The sequence below is a fragment of the Quercus robur genome, chromosome 9 (genome assembly GCF_932294415.1).
Source record: "Quercus robur chromosome 9, dhQueRobu3.1, whole genome shotgun sequence".
Taxonomy (NCBI): Eukaryota; Viridiplantae; Streptophyta; class Magnoliopsida; order Fagales; family Fagaceae; genus Quercus; species Quercus robur.
Window position 1 is genome coordinate 3,119,391 of NC_065542.1, and position 7,147 is coordinate 3,126,537.

Below are 7,147 nucleotides of genomic sequence, written 5' to 3' on the forward strand. Positions count from 1 at the left end.
CATTTTTAATGCATTTGCGGTTTTCAAGTCTACAATTTCATTGGAAATAACAGTTTTAATGGGTTTGATTCCTACATCTTTTTGGACAGAAATATAAATTCAGGGAGATAGTTATTTGTCTGTCTATATCTCAATTAAATATATGACCAGCAAATTACTAAATAGATATTAAAATATAATTGGTTTATAGAGATTCTCAATGTCCAATCAAGTATTTTACCTTGTAAAACTTTTAAGCTCAGAATTGGCTGACATTGCACCTGAACCTCTCAATCAATATTTAATCTTGGACATATGATTGCATCCAAGTTCATTGAGGATTAGGTCATGTGATCAAACCTTTGACATTTTTCCTTCCATTAATGTATTGATGACTGTAACAGACTAGCTGATATTGGATTCATAATATAGTTTATTTGATGTGTAGCATTGCAGATCCAAAAGGTATTGCAAATGCCCAGAAATCGCTTGGGATAGGACAGGAAGAGAAAGCTCGTTGTGTTCGCTAAAAAAGAAAGATTAAAGAAAAAAGGCAGTCACTAATGAACTTTCCTATCATGCTTGTGTGTAATTGAATTCTCTACCACTATATATGTTGCGTCTAGCCCTGGTTGAAACCAATGTTGTAGAGTAGAAATTCATTATTATATGCCCGAAAAGACTAGATCTTCTTAAATTTGAATTCATTATGCAATTTTCTTCCTTCCATTACCAAAAAAGAGAAGGTATTCTTAATTTATTTATCTTCTCATCAGCAACCTCTTAACCAATTTGAGCCAAGTTTTTCTATTGGAAATTTCTTTAATGCCACTTATAAGACACAAATGCTGTCAAGAAAAAATATAATATTTTGCATTGTGGGAGAAAATAAAAACAACAATCAAAGTATACCAAAACTTTGAACAAGTACGAGAAATTTTAATTCCTATCTTAAAATGTTAATAAATTGCATGCAGACGTTTGACATAAATTAGTCCAAAAAAGGTGCAAAGATAGCCTTTTTTCTGCCTTTGGTTTTTTGGTACAAAAATGCAGTAAGAGTTGGCTGGTAGTAAAGTTACAAGCCCCAAAAGATGTTCATAAGACTTTGAAGCGAGAGTAGCAGGGCCATTGCCTTTGCAGTGACTCCCCCAAGCACAGCATATATGAACCACTAGCGTTTTCCAACTTCCATGCACTGGTGGTCTTCAATCAGCCTTTGTTAATGCACTTTGAACGGTCAGGGATTGAGCTTCCATTCAGTTTCAAATGGCAGTAACTACAACAGACTACAATAATTATTCCTGCCAAAACTTGATTTTGCTGCATAGGGACAAAACCAATCCATTTGCAATCTCTCTGCTAGTGCTCCTCAACTGTTAGTAACTCCTCCACAACTAGATACACTAGTGCTGGTACTCACTCTCCAGCAGTTACTTTGATCCACCACTTGTATATCATAGGCTTTTGAATACCTGCAAAACAAAAGATTTAGAGCATTAGCACTTCATAAGCAGACTGTTTTGCACTTGTAAACTTCACTTTATTGCAGAGATTATGAAAAACAATCTAGAGAATATTCTAGTTTATGAAATTCTGGATCCTCCATCTATTGAGCAACCCATTGCTTCAAAGAGGAAGGACAAAATGAAATTGGTTCTATGGGTCAAATCTGACCCAAACCATACATACCGAGCAAGACTGCACTTTGGCAATAAATAATCAAAGCACACTTAGTACAATCCACTATGTTTCATTTCCACTAATCTGTTTTAATGGCCATGTACTCTTGCCAACACTTCCACACAAAAACACATATTCAAAGAAAGCTACAAGCTCCGCATATTTCTCCATCTAAGAGCCATGAAACTCTGATGAGAATCCATTACCTGATCCCTTACTTCCAACACATGCAGCAATTGGTAGGCTATTTTGATCAAATATCGTCCATGTGTTACATGAGGCCATATCAGTGTATCAGTTGAAATTTGAGCAGCCACTTCAGGAGAGTATAGCTCCCTAACCAGGTCCTGTTTCCAAGTCAAAGAAGCTAACTTCAAATACTTATTAACAGAAGCAGATTGTTTCGACTTCCTTAAGGATATCCCAAAATATAATACAAAAAAATGGAAATACTTCAAAAAAGAATGATTATTAAAGCGTAGCATCTTGCCACTATGAAACATAATGCATCAGTCTAAATAACAAAACTAATTAGAAAGTTTTTGAGAGAACTTAAATTCTAGATATAATAAAACAACGGTAAAAACTAGAACAAGAAGCCTTACCAATCCAAGTAGGCTACCTGACGCAGGACAACCAGAACAAAATTGAAATAACAATAAAATAAAGGGATATGACCTAGAAGTCAGCACCTAGGCCTTGCTTGGATTATTAAAGCGTAGCATCTTGCCACTATGAAACATAATGCATCAGTCTAAATAACAAAACTAATTAGAAAGTTTTTGAGAGAACTTAAATTCTAGATATAATAAAACAACGGTAAAAACTAGAACAAGAAGCCTTACCAATCCAAGTAGACTACTTGACGCAGGACAACCAGAACAAAATTGAAATAACAATAAAATAAAGGGATATGACCTAGAAGTCAGTACCTAGGCCTTGCTTGGAGTCAACATCAAGCGGGAAAACCACTAAGAGTCAACACCTAGCGTGGACCTGGAGTCAGCATCAGACCAAAAGAGACTAAATGACCATTTTTTCATTTATCAAAATATCAAATATCTTCTCAAGGAGTACAATAGGTTGCTTATAAAGGATTGTTAAACCCTAGTTCTAATTGGCTAGGAAACCCTAATTGTCTTATTACAAAAATAACCTTATTTCCAAATTAAAATACTAATAGCCTAATAAACTACTAGGACCTAAAACATAAAAATACAATTGACTTGCAAACATAAATAATACTAAATAATAATCTTTTTGCGTCTTCTGCATCACTACCTTCTCCAATTTTCAACCTTGTCAGCACAGTTGCTTACGCACCAGATGATATGATTAGCAATTTATAGTTAAGTCTGCTGTATGGGCAGAATTCTCTACTGTCTACTGTTGTCTTTTACTTCTAATTCTACTTGAGTCTCTTTGACAGGCTATAACCTAATTAAGTTACGATTTGGAGATAGGTCTCTTGGTTTGTTTCATCATGTGAAATAGGCACAGTCAGCTTTGCCTGCTCATGATCTGAAATTGGCATGGACAACTTGCAATGAATAATTTAATTCAGAGCAGAAGTTTTTAAAAAGGTGGAGAAATTTCAAGTACATCAAGAGGCAAAAGCACAAAAGTCTTATGGTAAAAACTTACATAATCAAAGAGCCGCTACATGTTAAAAGAAATTTAAACTGTTAATATTATAGATTAATGAGGAAATTCATGTCGCAGCACCCATTTTCTTTCAAACTACACTGATATATATATATATATATATATAAAATTAAAAAAAAAAATTATGAAACTCCTAAATGTTTTAAAAGAATAAGGAAACCGGGGGGGGAGGAATATCTAGCAACAAAAAGTAGAGAAAGAAGGGATTGCAATATTATTAAGGTCTCACCAATGTTCCTACACAGGCATTACATAAGACAATAACATGTATCATGATTTCATGGCTAAGGCCATTCAAATATACTTACTATTCAATGCTCTATTATGGTAGATCATTGATTCATCGTAACATGTCCAACAATCGAGTAATATATAGTTGTTCATAGCATTGTTTTGGTAATAGATAAAATTGGAATCAAATGCTTTTTACCTTGAAGATTGTCTCTTGCGAGAGCTTTTTATATAGTTGGTTACTGCACATCTATGAACAAGCTTAGGTTCCTAATGAAGATAGCTTAAGCAAATTACCAAAAACATAACTGATGCTATGGCCTATGGATCAATCAATTATGTACAATGTTGATGATATTTGGATATATCAAGAACTCGGTTGAATGATTTGGTCAATGATTTGCATATCCACATTAATTACTCATAAAAGTACGTTATGATCAAGCTCCTATTGTTTGAAATTTGAACATTCACTAACTGAGATTTGATTCTAAAGTTTGTTGTAGGAGAAACTGTCACATGGCCAAGAGAGAAGACAAGTGCATGCACGTATGCTTCTGATTTTCACTCGATCTAATAGATTGCAGGGTAAAATCTGCACTCTTGTTCATGTATAGATCACAATTAGAATGATTAGTTTGGAAAGACATAGCATCTAGCTTCCTCATAGAAGATTTTCTATGGTTTTGTAATAACCTTCAACCAATGAAAATGCACTTTATCTGTTTAAGAGTTCAGCTGATTTTTCTATCCTTGTTTCTTTTTCTTTGAAATTTTTATTATTTTAATGTAGGATAGCAATTATAAAAGTTATTAAAATCATTTGTATTAGCATGTTTGAGGACATCGTTACTGTAATTCTCATAATACAACAAACTTTAGAATCAAATCTCAGTTAGTGAATGTTCAAATTTCAAACAATAGGAGCTTGATCATAACGTACTTTTATGAGTAATTAATGTGGATATGCAAATCATTGACCAAATCATTCAACCAAGTTCTTGATATATCCAAATATCATCAACATTGTACATCAATGGGGCAAGTCCAACAATCCTACATCAATGGGGCAACCAACACAAATCACTGAACCAAAATTACCCTAATCATTGTTTATTTTATAAAACTATTTTTTCTTTTTCTTTTTTTTGGGATTAAAAGAGTAGCTTCAAGAATGGGGATGATTCTTTTACAAATTGAACCAATCCATAAGATTTAATAATACGCATATTAAATTAACTAGGTGTACTACTATGTGTTTTTTGATCAAGGAAACAGACCAGATGAGAGCTGGAATAAGTGCCAATAATGAAGCTAAAGCACAGCTAGTAAAATTATATTTTGAAGTTAAACTTAATTAAGTAAAAGTGTCCAAAGGAAAGAAAAAAATATAGTGCAGCAATCAGCAAAACTTTAAGAAAAAATATAATTGATTAAGAAAAAAGGACAAGAAGTTCAACAATCTTTAATGATTCTTTTGTTGTAATAAGTGCCAATAATGAAGACAAGCTGCAGCTAGCAATATACTATTTAGAATTTAAAATTAAATCAAACATAAGTTCAAGCATATGCCAAAGGAAAGGAAAAAAGATGATGCAGCAACCAACAAAACTAAGAGTAAGAAGAAAGACAATGACTTAGAGGTAATCAATTTTTGTACGAGTGAAGTAAGGGGCAAATTCTCTGTGCAATGGTTTTTCAAATCTTGATTTTGTACCACACTTTTGCTTGACACATTCATTTTTGGAGAAGCAGAATTCTGCAGACTTCAGCTTCAACTTCAGCACATGCCTCCCTCCACTCACTAACTCAATACCAATAAAACCCCCAAAATACAAGATACAATGAAATTGAAAGATTTAAATACATCAAAATTTGACATTGAATCAGCCAACGCTCTAAGATCCTAACACAAACAAAATGGTACTTAATGCTTTTAGCTATGAAGATTGTCTCCTGTGAGAGCATCTTAAATAGTTGGTGGTTTCACATCTATTAACATATAGGTACAAGCATCATAGGTTTCTAATGAAGATAGTTTAATCAGATTAGAGGAAATTTTGCATTTCCAAATAAATTTCTCATAAAAGTAAGTTATGATCAAGCTCCTCATAGTTTGAATTTAGGAACATTCACTAACTACGATGTGATTCTAAAGTTTGTTGCATTGTGACAATTACAATAACAATGTCCACAAAGTTTCTAAAATGCATATAAACAATATTTTAGTAACATTAAAAACTGTTGTCCTAGTTTAAAATAATAAAAATTTCAAATTTATTCAATTCTCAGAATTTTTTACTCTTTCATTGATATTTAAATATTTTAAAAAAATAATAAAAAATCAACTTATATTGAGCTGGACTACTCATTAGTTCCAAAATTTTTGGGAGAAATGCTTAATTCTTGTTGTTAGATGTATTATAAATAAAAATTTGATGTACTGTTATTAGTATTCTTGATGCTTATCTCAAAAATAAAATAAAATCATATGCGTAATGCTGTAGGAAGAGTTGTTTGAAACATTTTAAATAAAGAAATATGTTAAATTAAATTACCTATTTTGTAAATGCCATCCAGAGATATTGGCAACTTCTTTCAAAGCATCTTTCCACCTTTGCACCTCCTTTAGATTCTTCTTAAAACGGATTTCATGTTTAACAAAGGCTCGAACTGTGTTCCTTTGTATCCGTATATCAGATGGATCCACTTTGTAGAAAATTGCCTCTGAAACTGAGGAAAGCGTCATATTTCCATGTTGCTGTTGAAGGACATGATGACCAATCTTTTTGGGTACTCATGAAAGCTGCTGAAAATATACCGGTAAATCTTGAAACACAAAATAGAATTTTTTTTAAAAAAAAAGTACTATCAATTAAGACTGAAGAAAAAAAAATTAAATGGAAAGATAAATTAGAGAAGAAGAAAACCATTTGATGCGTATTTTTCATTTCAAAGAGGGAATAATATGAGAGAAATAAATGAGATGGGTGTGTGCAAAAGTGAAAACTTACTTATTTGTGAAATGGAATTGCAGTACTGATCGTGAAAGCTAGAAAGCCTCTTGAAACATTAATTCCCTCCTTGATTAAGGAATAGGCACTGTAATTTCACGCAGAGGCGTGGGGACTCAACACAAGTATTTTTTGCGTTTTTGTTTTTAAGTAGAGTGGAGTAGGCGTGCAAGGTGTCCGCTCCTTCCTAGGAAATTTTAGCAAAACGATGACCCAGTGAAGTTTAGCTGATCAATATGAGAAATGTTATATTACTGCAATTTCACGACAAATTGTAAGTTGTTTTTTGGTGAAAAAAAAAAAAAGTGGTGGGTTTAGATTATAACTAATATTACCTGAGTTTTGTTGCCAATATATTATGTTTCTAGAACTACTCAAATAATAAAATTAAGAAAATACTAAAATACTACAAGTTTTACTTAATGAAGTTTACAAAGATTTCAACCATTTTATTACTGAATTTTAAATCGCCTATTTCTAATTTGTAACAATTTCGTAAGTAAAATCAATATATTAAAGCTTGTACTACCTATAATACTATTCATAAAATTATAGGAACCCATCTAATTTTATAC

The 7,147-nt window shown here is 32.3% G+C and overlaps 1 long non-coding RNA gene across 1 annotated transcript; it reads right to left on the reverse strand.

Moving 5' to 3' along the window:
- Window positions 1-897: 897 nt before the first annotated feature.
- Window positions 898-6,781, reverse strand: LOC126700463 (uncharacterized). The gene is made up of 4 exons (XR_007647174.1): window positions 6,573-6,781; window positions 6,117-6,364; window positions 1,869-2,009; window positions 898-1,454 (listed from the first exon to the last, which is right to left on the reverse strand). It is a non-coding gene; the product is annotated as an uncharacterized LOC126700463 (long non-coding RNA).
- Window positions 6,782-7,147: the final 366 nt, after the last annotated feature.